General features: G+C 40.0%; 1 pseudogene; it reads left to right on the forward strand.

The window, feature by feature from the left end:
- Positions 1-296: 296 nt before the first annotated feature.
- On the forward strand, positions 297-535 carry LOC138835585 (small ribosomal subunit protein eS27-like; annotated as a pseudogene).
- The last annotated feature ends 18,850 nt before the right edge of the window (positions 536-19,385 follow it).

Below are 19,385 nucleotides of genomic sequence, written 5' to 3' on the forward strand. Positions count from 1 at the left end.
TATCAATTCTTATTCTCTGAGCAACTATAGTTCTATTCAGAAGAGATCATTTACGTGTCTATCTTGAAGTATTTTCCCCATGTTTTGCTCTAGAAAGTTCAAGGTGTTTGGTTTTATATTAAGAACTTTGATTCATATTTAATTAATTTTTGTACAGGGCCAGAGACAAGGCTCTACATCAACCTTCTGCATATAGATGTCGAGTTTCCCAAATTCTGTTTGTCATAGAGAGTATCTTTTCTCCAACATGAGTTTAGATACCTTTATCAAAAAGCAGATGACTCTCTCCTGAGAACATGCCTCTTGCAAAGGATCTCTTTTTTCCCTCGCTTGAAGAGAAGAGGAAACACAAGAAGAAGTGCCTGGTGCAGAGCCCAAATCCCTACTTCATGGATATGAATCGCCTGGGATGCTATAAAATCACCATGATCTTTATAGTCATGTACAAACAGTAGTTTTGTGTGTCCTCTGCCAGCCTACAGGAGGAAAAGCGAGGCTTAGAGAAGAATGTTCCTTCAGAAGGAAGCAGCACTAACTAAAAGCATCATGAACCAAGATGAGTGGGAAACCATCCCAATAAACACATTTTGGATTTAAAAAAATCAGATGACTCTAGCTCTGGGATGTTAATTCTGGAGGTCTTCTATTCACTTGCTCTTCCTGTGTCTATTTTTGTGCCATGCCATGCTACTCTTGTTACGATGGCTCTGTAGTATAGTTTGAAGTGTGTTATCCTATAATGTTTGATCTTCAAAATATTTTTATCTTAATTCTTGATTCTTATGAGTCAATTTTGAAACCTAGGATTTCCAATAGTTCCCCATTCTTTGGACTTTGACCTAATTTTCAATCTACTACAACGGTTTTCAAGCTGAGTTACATAGTTGACTTATTTGTTGGACTTTAAAATGTCCTTCCTGCACATCTCATCTTATCCTCTAAACAGTTCAAGCAGTATTTTGAGAAAGGTCAGCATCTCTCAGAATTGGACACAGGCACCAGAACTGCTTACAGCACTGTGGTCTTTCTACTACACTGTGGAAGCAGCAAAGCATTGTGGTACTCTTTACTGTTTCATATTCCCCTTGATTTGCAGACCTTGTAGACTCTACTGAGCTTCACCAAGATCAACTAATAACCAAGAAAATAAAAGAGACACACAGTTTTCCCAGGGGACCCTAGAAGCCAAGTGACTCACCTACAAACTGATTCTCTTATTTAGACCTCGCAACCTTTGTTATCTCCTGCCTTCAATCCTGCTGTTCCATGTTTACCTAAAGACAAACCAAGAGTCTCTCCTATCGTTCCCCTTCTATAGCATTCCCAAATGGTATCTTTTTACTGGCTGAGCATAAAAATAGTTTAAGGCATAATCCCTTAGAACTCACAACTCCACTTCTGGACAGGAAATAGTGTGTGCTGATGAAGGCTCTTCCTGAAAACACCTGTTTTCCAAAACAGAAATGCTAGAAAGAAAACAGCTTTCCTCCCAGCTTCCTCACTCTGCTTTCATGATGACTGTTCAGCTTGCAAAACTATCTGGAAGCAGGCTTCTGCTCCAATTCTAAATGTTCAGCAATGTCTTGCCTTCTCTGGAGAGACCTGAGCATCATCCACCTTGGCTCAGCACCCTTAAGAGCCAGTGATGTAAGCCAGATGCTGAGTGCTTCAGGCAGAGTCTGACATCATCCACTTGTCAAAGGCTGTGCCATCTCCCACCATTGGCCACTGCTGAGTGTGCTGAGGTTCAAGGTGGACACTTAGCACATTTATTACATACGGGGCTTATTAGATAACTGGACTCCATGGTGATAAATTGGCCGTGTGCTTCATTTGGACTCTCAATGCTCTGCAGGTTTTTCTAATTTAGTTTTGCTATGGCTCAGCCAAGATGGGATTCAGAGGAGGTAGAAGAAAGAAAGGAGGGACAGGGAGAGACAGAGACAGAGGCGGGGGGAGAGAGGGAGATGGAGAGGGGGAGATGGAGAAGGAAAGGAAGAGGAAGAGACAGATGAATAGGAAGGGAAAAGGAAAGAGAGGAAGAGGGAGGGGGACAAAGACGGAGAGGGAGCAGAACAGAAAGAAAAACTTGCATTGTATATCATCAGATGCTTGCTCTTCCTTTTCCAGTCTCTGAAATGAAGAGCCTTTTAAGATGCCATCAACAGCATCCAGAGAGTTGTCTTCTCTGGGGATTTGCTTTTTCTAAAGTGCCCAGCTCTTTTATGATGACTCTTCCATTCATTATGAATAGTTGTTGCTTTGGTCCAAAGCTGTCTTTATTTTCTTCCTGTTTCCCCTCCTTTCCTTTTAAGTTTGGATTTAAATGTACCCATATGCACACACACAGACACACAGACACAAACACACACATGCACATACACACACACATACGCACACACAACTTCAGAACCTGGGAGAGGGTTGTAGATCGGAAAAGGTTGTGGCTGGTCCTGTGTGAATTACTCCATACCTGCAGCTTTTGAGAGTCTTCAGATGTTCCCCCTTCAAGCAAACACCAGGGCACTGAAGGCTGCTTTGAAACATGGAAGGCTTTGAATATGCCTGTACGTGCTTGTGCAATGAAACATGAAAATCTATTTCCCTATCAGAGTGACTGACGTGTCTTTGCTTCTTAATGTAGGCCTTGATCTTTTCCCAGATGAATGTTCTGATTCCCTGCAGCTTGCCTTATCAGCAGATGAACTCTGAAATCAGTAGTCCTAAGCCAGGCCACTGACCATATCTCCAGGGCAGCATCTGGGAAGCAGATGCTGGCTCTGTGGCCTCTACTGGGAAGACTCCATGATGCCATCTGCCTCCTAAATTAGACAAACTTGGAGAGAAGACAGGTTTGTGTGTTGCTTCTCCCTTTCTAGTGTCAGTAGGGTAATTCGCTATCAAGAATACTCAAGTACCCTCTTTATCATAGTGCAGAGCATCTCCATTAATTTAAACAAAGGTGAAGTGTGGTAGATACGCCCTGTGCTTTGGTGTCACTTGGATATGCATCTTCCAAGGTTCATTCCTGATTTGTATTTATGCGAGCAACTTTGTTTTGCCAGACCTCAATCTCCCTATCAGCTAAAATGGGTCTAAAGGCTGTATATATCTCAGCAAGTTGTCCTATCGTAGACAGACAGGTCTTGGAATGGGTCCTGCTTTATCAGAACCTAACAGCTTCTAGTCATCATTGTTAGAATACGATCTTGGATACTTTGAAATTATCTAAGCTCTTGTCAATGCCTTTTATGTACATAAGTACTCCCCGCTTGCCCACCTCTACCCACTCTGTAACCTGGTTTTTGAGAAGGATCTCTCTGTTTCGTGTGAACCATGGAGCTCATTGGAGAAGGTAAAGGATTGAGCAGAATGAGAAAGGATGAGTCCTACTGCATTGTTTCTTACATTCCAGGGAGTGCAAGAATCACAATATATGGTTTCTGTGACTGGAATCTTTCCATTCTATGTTGTGCACTTTGCTCACATTCTGTTTCTGAATTGAGGACACATTTTCAATTCATATGTATGCTTCTTTAGTAGCATTTCCCCCTCAGCTACTCTACTCTTGCTACAGATTTCTAAGTGATATCATCTTTAGAATTCAGAAAATAACAGTATTTCAGAAAACTATATGGCATTTGTTTTTAACCTTACTCTGTCTACCAAGTATCATTCTGGTTTAGAGTAGCCAAGAAGGGCAGTTGGCTAAACTTTGATATTGGGTATCATTCTGCTAGGAAATGAAAGTTAGAGAAGCCTGCGGACATTCTTAGACACCTCCATAGTTACTGGTGGTATCATGGGTGATTCCCATTTAGACGTAGAGAGATTCCCTGACTCTGACCACAACTCATAATCTCGATGTAATATGACTCCGCCAATAGTTAAACTACTTTCAAAGAACAGAATCTAGGGTAGAGACCCATGCTTTAAGTTCAGAGCCATTCATATATTTCCTCTTCCAGTGTTTGGCAATGGGTTACATGAAACATTTCCTGAGCACCCACCACATGCCAGACACTTACAAGTTTGGGATTCAAAGAAGAGTACTTCCTCAAATAGTTCACAGGTTCACTGAGGATTAAGACAAAGGAGAGGTGCTTTTCCTAATTGTAGTAGAAAGTGACATGCTCTCTCTCTCTCTCTCTCTCTCTCTCTCTCTCTCTCTCTCTCTCTCTCTCTCTCTCTCTCTCTCTCTCTCTCTCTCTTCTGTCTCTCTGTCTCTGTCTCTGTCTGTATCCATCTCTGTCTCTGTCTCTGTCTCTGTCTCTGTATCTCTCTCTCTCTCTCTCTCTCTCTCTCTCTCTCAACTTCTAGAGTCCTGTAGGTTGAGATTTCTTATTCTCCATTTACAGATAAAGAATTGATGCTGTAGGTGCTTAAGAGACTTCCTCAGAGCCAAATAAAACCTTTACTAGGTGCAGTCAATACTTAATCCCTTTAATCATGCAACCTTCCCACTAAGCCAACATCCCTGATCCTTTTACCTTGCTCTGACTTTGAGGTTTTGTTCATTGATTGCTTTGTTCCCATGTCCCTTATCACTTTCTAACATATTATATTATTATTATTATTATTTAATTATTATTTTTCTGAAAGTAGTTGCCATTTAAATAATGAAGTTTATGGATACAACATATCATGATCAATGTCACCCCTTTCAACAAACTCATCCATTTCTCCTCTACCTACCTCTTTCCTCACTCTTCTTAGTTTTGTAAGACATACATTGGATTCTTGCCTGCATTTTCCCCCTTGTCTCCTCGTCATTTGTTTACCTCTTTCCCCTTATTATTTGCCTGCTATTTTCATTGATTTGACAAGTTTTTATCTGAACTAGAATATAAACACCACAACCTTTCTGGTTTGTGTATTGACTGTACAAAGTAGACATTTAACAAACAGTTTTTGAGAAAGTGACTTAATGGGTGGTTCTGATAACATTGCTTTCTTCTGCTCCCTATTGTGATGTCAGTGGGCTGATTAAGAGTTAAGGAACTTCAGAGAAACAGTTAAAAAATATATCGACTTGGGCTGGGAAGGTGGCTCAGTGGTAGAGCGCTTGCCTTGCATGTTCACGGCCCTGGGTTCGATTCCTCAGCACCACATAAGCAAAAAGAAAAAAGCCGGAAGTGGCGCTGTGGCTCAAGTGGTAGAGCACTAGCCTTGAGCTGAAGAGCTGAGGGACAGTGCCCAGGCCCAGAGTTCAGGCCCCATGACTGGACCCCCCCCCCAAAAATATATATATATATATATAGACTTAGCCTGGGTGACAAAAGCAGGAAAATGGATCAGGCAGAGTTTAAAATGTATGGCCCACTAGAGACCTCATTCAGAATTAGTACAGAGCATGTTGAAAAGCAGGTTCCTGGGCCCCACCTCTGACCTTCAGTATTAGCTGCTATGGACCTAAGAATGTGCATTTTAATTCATCTGCCAGGTTATTGGAATGGACCCCAGTGTTTGAGAATCAGAGAAGGGATGCAGATGGGAGTGGAGGCTTGGGAGTAGAGAGGAAGAAGAACAATAGCAATACTGAATGCTCTTTATACATGAAGAATTGAAGTCCAGATGCATTCAGTCACTTGTCCCAAGTCGCAAAGCCAGTAAGTTAGGATTTGGTGTCAAGGCTTTCTCTGGAACATTTTATTGGCTTTCGGGATCATCTTTTACTTCTTTATATGCCAACAATGTAGTACTTAATCAATAGTCACTCAATAAATATTTCTTGAACATGCTGATGTCTTATACTGTAGAATTAGGTTGAGTAATTGCTCTACCCTTGACAACTCTTGGCAATGTAGGACCCTCATTTATATGAACCTCCCAGCCAAACCTTCATATCCCAGACTTTAAAACACAGGGCCTTGACTAGGCCAAAAGCAGACAGACTGCAGCCACTCTGCACATGGCAATGTCTACCCCTGTTGGTCCTGCTGGGTTGGTAATGGGGCTAGAGCAGCATGGGGATGGGAAGAGGGAAGAAAAGGGAGGGTGACAGTGGAGCATTTCAATCTGGCCAGACTGCTCTCCACCTTTGTGTCACAGGTCTCAAACATACATCTCTCCTCTCACTCACTCCCTCTCTCCTCCCTCTCCTTTTCCCTCCCTCCCTCCTTCCCCCCTCCTTCTCTCTCTCTCTCTCTTTGAGAGATTCCATGGAATGTCAGCCTTAAGGTTCACTTGGCTTTCTGCCAAGTCTCTGCATATCATCTTCAATTCTAGGGGTGCATTAGTACTTTAACTTTCCAACCAAAGATATAATTTAAACAATAAGACTACAAAAACAAAAAAGACTGTTCTGAGGTTTTATTCTTGCCACAAGTTTTAGAAAGGAGAGACAGAGAGAGAAAGAGAGAAACTCTCTGACAACATCCCATGTCCCGTCACATCCCATTCTTACAGTATAGCTGTGGGGTGTGTGATCCGCAGCCAGAAATAAAACAGGACTGGAAGAGCCAGCCATCTGTCTGGAAGCACACTCAGTCCCAGATGGCACTTCCTTTCTGGCTTTCTGGTAACAATCTCCTCTGTCTAACGAAATGAGGCAGAAATTGCCCAGTGAGTAAGTGGGGGCAATAGACCCCCATCCTTCCTAGCGCTGGCATTAGGACTTGAGATTCCCCTGCAACGTTCTCCTTATTTGTATGCATTATCTTACCTTTGCTGGCGTCAAACATCAGACCCACCCCTCTATATTTCTAATGTACATGTAGTGATGGGTGTGTGTGTTATGCTTTTTGCACGCACCCCATCCTAGGCCACCTGAAAGGCAATATGCTATGTGTGCCCTGCACACAGAGGGGATAAATGCTCCCTGACTGACTGGCTGGCTCACTTAAAATCCAAGTACCTGGCTGGAGAATGAAAAGGATTCATCATAAGCCTTGGTAACCATAGCTTCCCCATTCATTTCTCAGAGGCAATTCTTTGAAGATAGATTCTACATTGATGGAAGTGCACACAATTTTAAATTGGGAACTGAAATCAGAGAGTGTCAGAGGACAGCAATGTGATCTTTTACCAAACCCCTGGGTTGTATTTGAGAAGACTGTCTTTACCCCTAACTAGTAGGAAAACCTTGGGCAAGGGAGATGTAACTTTTAGGAATTTTAGATTTCTTGTTTTTGTGTAATGCAGCCTGAGCTCTTTGCACACCATGAATTTGCTCAGAGTAACGTGAAGGCCTGGATAAATCTGAGAATGGCCACAGGAGACACTCAGTGTATCTGATTCACTGGGTCTGATGTCAAGGCCAAGAGTTCTTCATCCTAACAAATGCCCAGGTGATGCTAATGTCATACACCCAGGAACCACCTTGAGAAACCCTAGACACACCCATGCTGTGCACACAGCAAGACTCTAGGAATGCTTGTTTGCCTGGATAAGCACATAAGTGAATACGAAAAATTACTTGAGAAACAGGTCATTTTTGACATAAGTCTAATAACTGCAGACTATATGACCATTTTCTTCTTTAAGTTTTAGATTAGTGACAAGATCGAGGGCTCAATCAGGCCCAGTAACATACAAACAAATTAGAAACTTCAAGCTAGAAAAACCTCTTCAGCTTATAAAACCTTAGCAAACTGAGAAAATAATCCAAAACTATACAGGAGATGAAAACTTATATTTGGAATGAAATAAAAAATTTTTCTTGGTCACAAGAACATTTTTTAACCTTGAAAAGATTCAATATAGGAAACTAAGAAAACAAAATATACATTTTAAAATATTTGTTTATTGAATCTGTATGCAAACCTTTCCTCTGAGAGATAAAATAACTGCCTGGAAACTTAAAAAGTCACATATGGGTAAGAGGAAATCCAGAATTCTTCACTTTCCTCCTTTGGTTTGTGACAATTTCTTTTGCACTTACTTTGCTAAATAAATGAATTGGTTTTACTTCTGACTAATGGTTAACGTTGCTTATCCTAGTTAGAAATTAATGAAACATTCGTTGCTTTGGGTTGATTGAAAGAGACCTACAGTAAGATAAGTTAAAATTTGAGGTAGAAATGAAAACCTTTCTGTAGACTTAATGGCTCTAAAAGAAGGCTTCAATTCTAGAAGTGGACCACTGATGACATCTGATTTTATTCCCTAAGCTCTTCTAATAAACAAGTGGTAAGGAGCCATTTTTAATTATTTTAATGACAAGTAAAATTCAAGTATATTTATTATTATATCACCATGTTTTTGGTATATTCTATATAATCTATATAATATAGGCATTACCTTGCATATTGCTTTTCGGAAGAGTCTATTCTCTGTCCTCTGGTAGAGCTCAAATGATGGGATGGTCATGACTTTTGAATTTATCAGTCTCTTAATTGTACTTGAATCATTGAAAAATTATTTACTCATTAACATAGTATAATATTGAAGCCAAGATTACTAACTAAATATTCTAGAAAGTATTCCTGGTGAAGTTTTGTGATCTCTGAGGGAAGAGAGAAGGGTGAGTGTCAAATACACTCTCATTTTCCGTTGGCAGGAAGGTCATTTCCAAACCATTGAATAGGGGAGGTAGAGCCCAAAAGGAGAGCAAAAGTCTCATCTAGAAGATTCTATGCCACTAATGCAATAACTGAACATAGAACAATGACTGAAAATAGAAGAGAACTATTAAATAATAATGGCCAAAATTACAAATTTCTTGCATCCAAGAATCACACCAAGTTTCTTGGTATGATCAGTCAACTCTGTTTCGCTTGTCTAGGTTATGTCTCCATAAAACATGGCAGAGATGGAGTCCATGAAGCATTTGGGTGGAATTTATATTGTACAGGTTACACAGCTTTGTGACCCATTGAGTTCTAACAACATCCAAAACATTCCATTGGAAACTCAAGAGAACAATGCTTTAGAAATAGATCTACTCTTAAGTGCCTCCTAACAAAGCTTTTTATATTTGAGACAATCTAACCAATCAGTAAATTAACTGCCTATAAGAACAAAGCTTAATATATTTTTATTGTGAAAATACCGTATAGAAGGGTTACAATTACATGGGCAAGATAATGAGTACATTTCTTATCAAGCATTGTTGCCTCCTCCTTTGTTTCTCCTTCCCATTCCTTCCCATACCCCCCATCCCTCCCACCAGATCCCCCCCCCCCCCGCCAAAGTTGTAAAGTTCGTTTTTCGACATAATGACTTGTACATCTCATTGTTGCAGTGGGTCCACCTGTATCCCTATTTAAACAATTTGTTTTTCCCTTCCCCTCCACAAATATACCAACATCAAATAGAGTGAAAGCAGGGGTTATACCGTGGGGGAGGGACATACAAAGCAACAAAGAAATCATCTTATAAATATGTTAGAAAAAATTGCATGAAAGAAAAAAAATTTGAATACTTATCTTGGGGTTCATTTTCCTAACATCAACTTATCTGACCTTTTCTGCTTGACTCAGACATACAGAGGTTATTGCTAATAAGGGAAAACTTGGGACCTTATGTTTCTTTGGGCCTGGATTACTTCACTTAATATATTTTTTCCAAGTCAAAGCTTAATATTATTAAAAGAAAGCAACAAGATAACATAATCGTCTTTTCTTTATGCCAACAGACAAAAATACTAGCCATGCAAAGAAGCAGGAAAATATAAGTGGGAAGAGAAAACCATCCAATGAAAATAAGCCAAAAGATCACATGCAGACAACAAATAACAGAGAGAGAGTGAGACAGACAGACAGACAGAGACAGAGAAAGAGGGAGACAGAGGGAGACAGAGAGAGACAGAGAGAGGTATAAAAAGAAGTTTAAATTATTCATGTAAATATGTTAGAGGGTTTTTTGAGATGGCTTACCTCTTGACCATGGTCAGTGCTTAGTGACATACTTCTAAAAGTTATATAGAAAGAACAATTAGGCAAACTTCAGAGTGCAGAATCCTGACCCTACACAGTTGTGGCCAAGAAATCAAGGCCTCTATGAATAACAATAGTCATGTGTTCATCTGGGCCTACAGTATGTCTGCAATGTGTCTCACAGAAGAGTCACTCTGCCCTCCTTGTTTTTCTCCCAAGTCCCATACCCTTGTCTAACTATGAGAAAAACAGAATGATAAGAACACTTGACATTTTTGAGCCCTTCAGGAGACAGTGAGATAAATTGACATAGACTACAGGAGAAAACAGGAAAACAATGTAATATTATACCATAGATGGAGTTATTGACTTAAGAGAGAGAAAGGATAAGAAAACGTAAAGTGTGGATTTTTCTTAATACCAACAAACAATGTTCATTTCTTATAGTGAAAAAAATGTACCATTGCACCATTTTATTGTGAGAAATTAGTAACAGATACAAATGATTGAAGATATGTGAGAATCATACCACATTATCTTTACAACTTCTCTATACATTCATAATTTTCTAAAATAGCATATAACTTTGTTTATCCTCAAATTTTCTTTTGAAAAAAGAATAAATGAAAAGATAGATATAATAAATGAATATATGAGAAATCTTAACACATGGCAATTTAATTTATTAAAATTACATAATTGAAAAATATACTAAGCATGAACATTTACAGTACGAACTCAGGAACAGATTGGATACTAAAGAAGTAACAATCAATAAATTAAAGACAAGCTATTAGCAGATGTAATAATATGCATGCACAAAAAATCTAAGAGGGAAAGAAACAGATAACAAATAACAAGGAGAAAATATTAAATAGTCTAACATGTAAAGCGGCAGTTAGAGGAGCAAAGAAAAATAAATGAACCACAAAAAAAGGGAAACAAATGACGACTAGCAGTTTCTACAAGTTTGAGTTCTTTATTTCTTGGATGTGCTGGGGTTTAAGTTCAAGACCTCCTATTTGTTATACAGGCACAGTGCCAATTGAATCACACTCCTTGCCCTACAAAATTTTTACTTAAAAATAAAAACACTTGGGTATAAGAAGCTCCACAAATTGCTAGCAGGAAACATGCTTAGGTATATGTTAGTAAAAGCGATGGAGAACTAAAACAAAGACAAATGCCAAAAAAGCAACCAGGAAGAAAAAGACATACAAGTATGTACCTGGTACCAATTATAAGATTTATCACTGATTTTTTTGGAGGGGTCTTTGGCTTGAACTCAGGGCCTGGAGACTATCCCTGAGCTTTATTGCTCAGGGCTAGTGCTCAACCACTTAAACCACAACTCTACTTTCATCTTTTTTTTGGTGATTAATTGGAGAGTCTGTGAGACTCACCAGCGACCAGCTTATTACTGATAGTTTTTTTAATTAAAAACAGTTCAGGGCTGGGAGCATGGCTTAGTGGGAGAGTGCTTGTCTAGCACGCACTCATTCCTCAGTACCATGTAAACAGGAAAAGCCAAAAGTGGTGCTGTGGCTCAAGTGGTAGAGCACCAGCCTTGAGCACAGAGAGGCTCAAGAATAGAGCCCAGACCCTGAGTTCAAGTCCCAGGACTGGCAAAAATAAACACACACACACACACACACACACACACACACACACACACACACACAACCAGAAGAATAGTTCCAGCTAAAATAGAATACTATGACACTTTTAAATGTGACCATGAAAAAAGAGTTCTCCTACAATTCCCTAATAAGTAGAGTTCCATTCAAAAGTGAGTGGGAAATAGAGATTTACAGATAAAGGCTGGGAGAACTTATCAGAAGTAATCCACACAAAGAAAAATGCTTACAGCACTTCTTTAGCTGAATTAAAAATAATACAAGTTGGAAGTAATATCTACAAGAAAAATTGAGGACTTCTAAATTGTGTAAAATATAAGTATATAAAAGGCCACTTTTGCAGCTTAATTTCTTTAATGCAAGTGAGTGTTCAAAACAAAAAAAAAGAATTGTTGAGTTTATAACTGTAAGCACAAAAAATAACTATAAGCAGAAATAGAAAATGTATGAGAACAGTACAAAAGATGGAGGAGTTTAAGGGTAAATATGACTGCTAAGGTTATTATATATAAAGAGATTTTTAATGACAAAATGGCTTACTCTTGAGTATGATCTGTGCTTAGATTTACCAATGATTCAAGATGAACTAGGGTAAGTTATAAAGGCACATTACAATCCTTAGAAAAACAAGTCAAAATGACTAAGCATAAAGAGTCACATTATAGAAAACCAATATCATATTTTAAAAATATATAATTCACACAAGGAAGCATCATAAAGAAGAAATGAAAAATGGAACAAATAGAACAAAAAGAACCATCTCTTGGCAATATCAATAATGATGTTGTTTGTAATAAATTAAACATTACAATAATTAAAAAACCAGAGACTCTCAGATTGGATTATAAAAAACAGAACAGTAACTATATGCTGTCTGCAAGATTGTCAGCGTAAACTTAAATAGATTACAATGAAAGGAGAGAAGACACACCACACAGTCATAAGAATAGTGAAAGCCTAATGTTAGTAGCACTGAGTATATATTGATAGAAGAAGTGTTAGTGTAGTAAAAAGTAATAGTTCTGAGTGGTAAGTGGGCCAATTCATCAAAAAGAAAAAGCAATCCTGAAATATAGATGCATATATATGTGTATATACACATTTACACATGTGTAGGTATGCATATAATATTCAAAATATACAGTGACCAAACTAACAGAAAACTACTTTGTGGATATCTCCAACAGATATCTGCCATAACTGACAAAAAGAAATGATAAATAAAATGTAGACCCCCCCAAAATAAAGGAACAAGATTGTATCACTTTCTCTCCCAGAATGAGAATTTTACCAAATCAATCGGCAGCCTGAGAAAAGGTACTTATGATTGAAAGTTCATTCTTTTTGAGTAGCCTTTCTTTTTTAAAAAATAAGTTTTTTATTGTGAAAATACTGTACAAAGGGGTTACAATCACATGAGAGGGTAATGAGTACATTTCTTATCAAGGTGACCTTAAACACCACCCCTGCAGATCCTGAAGGCTCCATCTTCAGTTTCTCAGGTACCCTAGCCTTTTATGCAGAAGACTGGTTGGAACTATAATTGGCCAGCATATCTTCATATACACTTGTTTTCCTTTCACCCCTTCACATAAGGGGCAGTCTAGACCCTGTAGTCCTGTAAGTTGAAGAATTTTGTCCTGGTGAGCATGGTAATCTTTCTCCATCACTATCCATCCCATTCATGGATTCACTTTCTTTCTTTCTGCAAAAGTTGTCTGGTATGTGCTATTTCCAAATTAGGAGTCTCGGCCTCCTAATTCTCTCCTATCGACCAATGCAACATGCAAAGCAAAACTATCCTTCTCTGTGTGTGTGCCTACATTTTCCTCTCAAAGTCGCCCAATAAACCCCTTTCACTCTCTAGATAACATCTTATAGTACCTTCTCCATGAAACCTTTCATAATTACATCTTCTGTGCTCCCATGACCTCCTGGGCTTTCCTTCCTTAGAGCTCTGTGCTTGCCTGCACAAATTAAGTAAGCATGCCTTACAAGTGTATTGATTGACTGCACACACAACATAAAATAAAGCCTTTTGTAATGAAAGGATCCTAGCTGGAGTGCATGTCCACTGACCATGTCCTCAGGTTGCTATGTTTTGTGGGTACATCAAAGTGAAGAGGGCAGAAACAGAATCTTGGGATCTTGGAATCCTAGCCAGGGATGACTTTATCTTTGTCATTTTGTGGCTCCTCAGGTGTCACTCAAGAATAAAAAAATCTCCTATCTCATTTATATGAGGTGTAAATGTGTTTTCACACTTCTTCCTGGGGAAGTACTTTCTGTACTGTTGATGGTTAATTACCTGAAAATGAATCCTCTCTCGAGAGAAGAGGAGAGGTGAGGGAGAAGGACAGGGGAGATTATTTGGACCACACTTGACTTGCTCATACACAGCAAGCCAAAGAGACATACATTATTCTCGAGTGCCGCCCATCTAGCCGCATCCCTCCCACCTTTCCTTCTTATTCATTTTCTCCCTGTTTCCTCTTTCAAATCACAGAGAATGTCAAGTAACCTGCTGGGGTTTTTTTTTAGGAAATTTCATTGTACTTGGTAATGTATGATTTATAAACATAAATAAAATAAATAGGATTCCGAGGGAATAAATTCTAAGTGGAATATCAATAAATCTCCTCCCTCCAATGATGTCTCTATGATTTTCTCCTTCTTCCTTTCTCCCTGATGCCTTCCCAGACTTGGAGAGAAGTCCGTTGTTTCCAGGGGAGGAAATTAGGAGGAGGGGAAAGGCAGAGGAGGGAGAGGCTGTGTGAGAAATCTAACTCAGGGATGCATTGAAATGTAAATTCCTTCAAATTATTAAGCACCAGAGAGCAGCTCTTGCCAGCCCTTTGTTCCTCAGAGTCAGAATGTGTAATCTAGAAGAATAAATATCCAGTCAGATATCAGCCACACAAAGAATCTGGGACATACATATTCAGAGCCCCAAATCCCACAGACATCCCTTCTCCCTTCTCAGAAAGGCCCTGGCCACTGCCACCAATCACTGGTCAAGAAAATCTCTAATGGAGGTCAAGGTTGTAATCATTTTCTGCTTGCCCAGCCCCCACCTCTCATCTCCAGCCCCTACCTTCTAGCAGCTGTCTGAAACCTCAACCTCCTTGTGGGGACTTTACACACACAGCCAGCTGGTTTACTCTTTCTTTCCGTCTAGCTTTGGAGAGACACCGGCTGAGGCCTTGTTTTAGCAGAGGATTCTGGAGTTGCTCAGCTCACAGCTGGAGATGAATGGCTTTGTCGTCTAATTTACATTTTTAATTCCCTCTTAGCTTCAGGAAGCCACGGACTTTTAGTAGAACAAACTATTATCCATCCTCTCCTTGCTTTCTTTCCATTTCTCATTTCAGCTCAAGACATTCAGCTCAAAACCCATGAAGGTGGTAGAGGCACGTTTTTCCAGGATTACAAGTTAGTGGGCAGCACAAATGGTACCATAACCTGCACCTCTCTCATCTCTCTCCTCCACTGGATGGTAAACACATTGAGGACTGACTACAGAATTTATTCTTTGTCCTCTTTCCACTACTCTTCTTCCCCATCACAAAATGAGCCACGGCCTAGGCATGAGGAAACTAACTGCATACACCCATACAATGAAGTCCTTGGAATTCATGGTCCTTAGAACTCTGCCAGATTTATGCTCTATTACTTGCATGGATAGCATGTACACACAAGCACAGTCTGACCTCATCTTTTCTACTTGTGTTCTCTAGTTTGCCCTGGGCCTGGGCTGTCTACTGGCTGGTCAAGACCTTCTTCACCCTCCACACATTTCTAACCAACAAATGGCAGCCGTCAATAATCCTTTACTCTGACATAATGCCAAGTGCAACATACAAGATAGCAAAGAGAAGCAGGATTTGGACTCTTCACATCTTCATTTTCACTTTGCAGCAAAATTAAGCTCAGTTATATGCAAATGAGCTGCAGCTAACAGGTCTAGAATTGTGCTGACCATTTTTCTCTGTGAATTCTTCAGTATAGAGTTGATTGACAGATGACTAGATGTAGAACTACATGATCCTATATCTGAAGCCAAATGAGCCTGAACATATAATGGGGATAACCAAAGGTAGAATTCATTGGAAGGCTCATCTTTTTAGCATAGGTATGTGTTTGCAATGTAACAGCTTTGAGTCCTGCAGTGTATACCCCAACCTGAGATGCATTTGTAAAAAATAAAATCGTATGCCTCCTTCAAAGAACCTTAGCAATTAGTTTCTTAGACTCAAACCAGACATCTCCTAGTAGATGTCTGCCATATCAGGAAATAAGGCATGTTTTGTGAATTAGTGAACAAAAGAATGCACAAATGGATTGAAAATGAACAAATGAGTGAACAATAGCAGCTAAAATGTTGGTTTTGTTTATCAAAGTCTTTAGAAATAATACAAAAAGAGAAATAATATTAAAAGTAAATGGTTCAATGATGTAACTGTATCCCCTCTATACAAAATTTTTAAGACTAAATAAAGGAAAATGTTCAAAAAAACAAGTATAGTATTAAGAATAGAAAAACATAAGGACCGTGAATACTAAAAGCAAAATCAAGGTTCAACTGATGGTTATCTTCTACGTTCTTATCTATTTGTCTACTCACCTATCATCTGTCTATCTACCTATCAGTCAGCCTATCATCCATCAACTATCTATACACATATATTGCATACATTTTAAGTATAAAGTTATACAATATATAGATGTAAGTATTTAGCAAAAAGCTACTCATTAAGTATATGGGAGTGGTTTGAATAGAGATAGGTTAGTATCTATTTCACATTGTTACTTAATGTTCTCTCTCCCATTCCCTTCTCCATGTCTTCCTTCCCTTGTGTTTAACTACACTGGGGGATGTATAATCTAGCTGCAAGCTAACCAGTAGGGCCCTAGACTGCTGTCTCAAGGACCATTCTTGTGTGAAAACACTTTTTTCTTGGGATATCCTACCTGAGGTAGTAATACTATGTTTTTCAGTCAAGACAGATAGTTAGCTCTTATTAACTATCCTTTCAGTTTGGGGTTTTCGTGATTGAAACACAATCAAACCCACAATGAGTCCTTAGTCCATCAAACTGTCAACAACACCTCCACAAGAGCTGGAAACATAGAAAATATTATAGCAATAATGGCATGTAAAAAAGAAGGGCTTTCTTTTATTGGAAACATCTGGCCCGGTTTGTCAGAACACTCTAGCCATGTGGCCAGGAGAGTACTTACTCTGATAAATGAGAACCAGCACGGATGTGGGCTGTGGGCACACACCGGTGGCTCGGCTCTCCCCCACAAAAGTCCTTCCAGCCCTTCATCCAGTAGCTTTCTTCATAATTTTGTCTTTCTTCTATAATTTCAACCACATGTCTTTTCAGGTTTAGAACTGTCTACCTCCCTACAAAAGCTATGTTCTGGAAGAAATCTCAATACGTTGAAAGAGAAGCGATTTTAGGATACTTCTTCCTTATAGCCCTCGTTCTCCCTCAGGACCACTCCCGTGCTATCTCAAATGTCCACCTATCCACCTCGGGCCTGGGCACTACCACTGTCTCCTTACCAAGAATGAGACCTATAATAAGAGAAATAGAGCTGACACCATTAGCCAAAGAGCCAAGCAAGACACTCAGCCCTCACTCACAACTTGCTGGTAGAATGGGCAACCAAACGACATTTACACCAATGTCTGACTTTTGATAATATTCTCTAAAGACAATGGATCATTCCCCACTTTTGCCCAAGTCATACCCACTGCCTGAATCACATTAAGTTGACATGGCAGATGAGTCTCTAGTATTGGAGTGTGATATTTAATGTTGAGCAAACCCATGAAGAATGAGACACCAGGTCTTGAAAATAACTTTCGATATTTCTTTAGAGCCATATCTTATGAGATTATGGGATTTCACTTCATCTCTTCTCTCTCCCAACCCACTGTCAGCCTTTCATTGCCATTACCATAAAGAAAAACCTTCAAATCTTAGATTGCGGCCATTAGGTAATATTGATTTGTTCATTTGACAACACAAACTCAGTAAATGCTAAGGGCTCAGTAATGGCAGGGGGGTTGATATAGGCAAGAAAATAAACACAGAACATGAAAAGTATGTAGTAAGTCTGATAGTAATGCGCGACAGTGGAGAAAATAAAACAAAGAAAAGAGGACTAAGGAATACTATTGTATGCAGGTGGTTATAGATAGTGTCCTTGATAATATGAATTTTAAGGTAACAAATGTTAGGTTGGTCACAAGGAAACCCACAGAAAAAGCTTTCTAGGCAAGGAGAATAGCAAGTACAAAAGCCCCGAGGCTGTTTATGGTTTGTTTTCGTGGTTGTTGTTTTATATATTGTTGCTTTTAGAAATCATAAGAAAATAATATGACTGGCTACATGATTGGTCATTCTAAGACCTTTGGGTGTTTTTACCGCAAATGGAAAACCAGAGGTCACACTTTGGAGTCTAACGCACGCACTCAGTTTACAGATCTTGTATATGCATGGATTCTATGGCCTACAAATCATTTACTATTTCTGAAATTAAATTCTCTATATAATGGGCTCCTTAGATATATGGCCCAGTCGTAAAGATTTTAGATAATGTATGCAAAGTATATAGTAAGGGATCGATAAATTATATAATTTTTTTCAACATATACAATTCAGGTGACACCTGGGCCTGATAGTTTAGATTGGACTCTGCCCCGCCAGGCACTGACTGTAGGAAACAGAGCAGTTCTGAGCATTCGTTTTCACATTTATAAAATGGTGTCTAATATTATCAAGCTCATCCTCAGGAACAAATGCATTAACACATTTAAACCTGTGCCCAGAGCATGAAAAATCACCTGCAAAGGATAACCACAATTATTACCATTACATCTGCAATGGAGTGAGCTCCTGCTACGAAGGCGAACCGTGAAGGCCTGCTGGCCACGCAGTCCTTCCTTCCAACAATGGCAGCCTGTGATGACAGAGGCTTCTTCTTGGAAGAAAGGACCCGAGCACCCAGAAGAGAGGAGAGCCTGGTAGAAAGATGGAAGGAAACACAAGAGGAACTTGGAAGAGATCGCTTAAACGGACAACGTGCTTACTGAGAGATTGCCCTCCCGGGTAGATTCTGAGCCCACTTCCCCTGAATCACAGAGAGGGGCCATCTGAGCCATTCCTCAGGTCCCTGCGCCTCACAGAGAAATCCTGTGCTTCTCCCTTCATACCTCTCCCCCCTGCTTCTCCCTTCATGCCCCTCCTTCCCCCAGCTCATCCAGGCCTAGGGTCCCAGGCTGCTCCCTTCCCACCGTTTAGTGGCATCGGGGTTTCCTCTCTTGAGGACGCGCATACAACCCATTCCCTGAGTGCCACACACTAAAATTGAGCTGTTCAAAGGTGGGAAAGTGGAGGTAAGAACAGGGATGATGGGGAACTCCGACACGTTCTTGTGGGTGTCCAGACGTCATGGCTACAGGGGGTGCCTAGGTGGCTGCATTCTGAGCAGTACCAACAGGGAAGTAATGCTGATCCCCCTTCTTATCCACGTACAGGGGGTGGCGAGATGTCCTCTATGTCCAGAGAGGAGAGGTCAGCCCCTCAGTGAAGGAGGTCACCGTTGAAATGGGTTTCAGGGCCTAATAATTGTCCCTCCCAGACACTGGTTTGTAGTGCAGAACCAATTTGAAAATGTGGCACGATCAGCAGTCTCGCCCGAGGAGCAACCAGGACCAGCGCAAAGGGATGTAATAAATCAAGGCTCAGTTGCCCTGAGTGAGGAGTCCTGGCTGAACTAGTCCAGGCAGCTGTGAGGCCCGATTGAGACGCATTGGCAGAGCTGTGACGGTGACCCCGAGCCTGAAATAATTGGGGTTGGGGGAGGAGCACCGAGGGTCAGACTGCAGGGCATTGGAAGAATATATGGAGGAAGA

Source organism: Dipodomys merriami, unplaced genomic scaffold (assembly GCF_024711535.1).
Source record: "Dipodomys merriami isolate MVZ:Mamm:240054 unplaced genomic scaffold, mDipMer1.0.p SCAF_24, whole genome shotgun sequence".
Taxonomy (NCBI): domain Eukaryota; kingdom Metazoa; phylum Chordata; class Mammalia; order Rodentia; family Heteromyidae; genus Dipodomys; species Dipodomys merriami.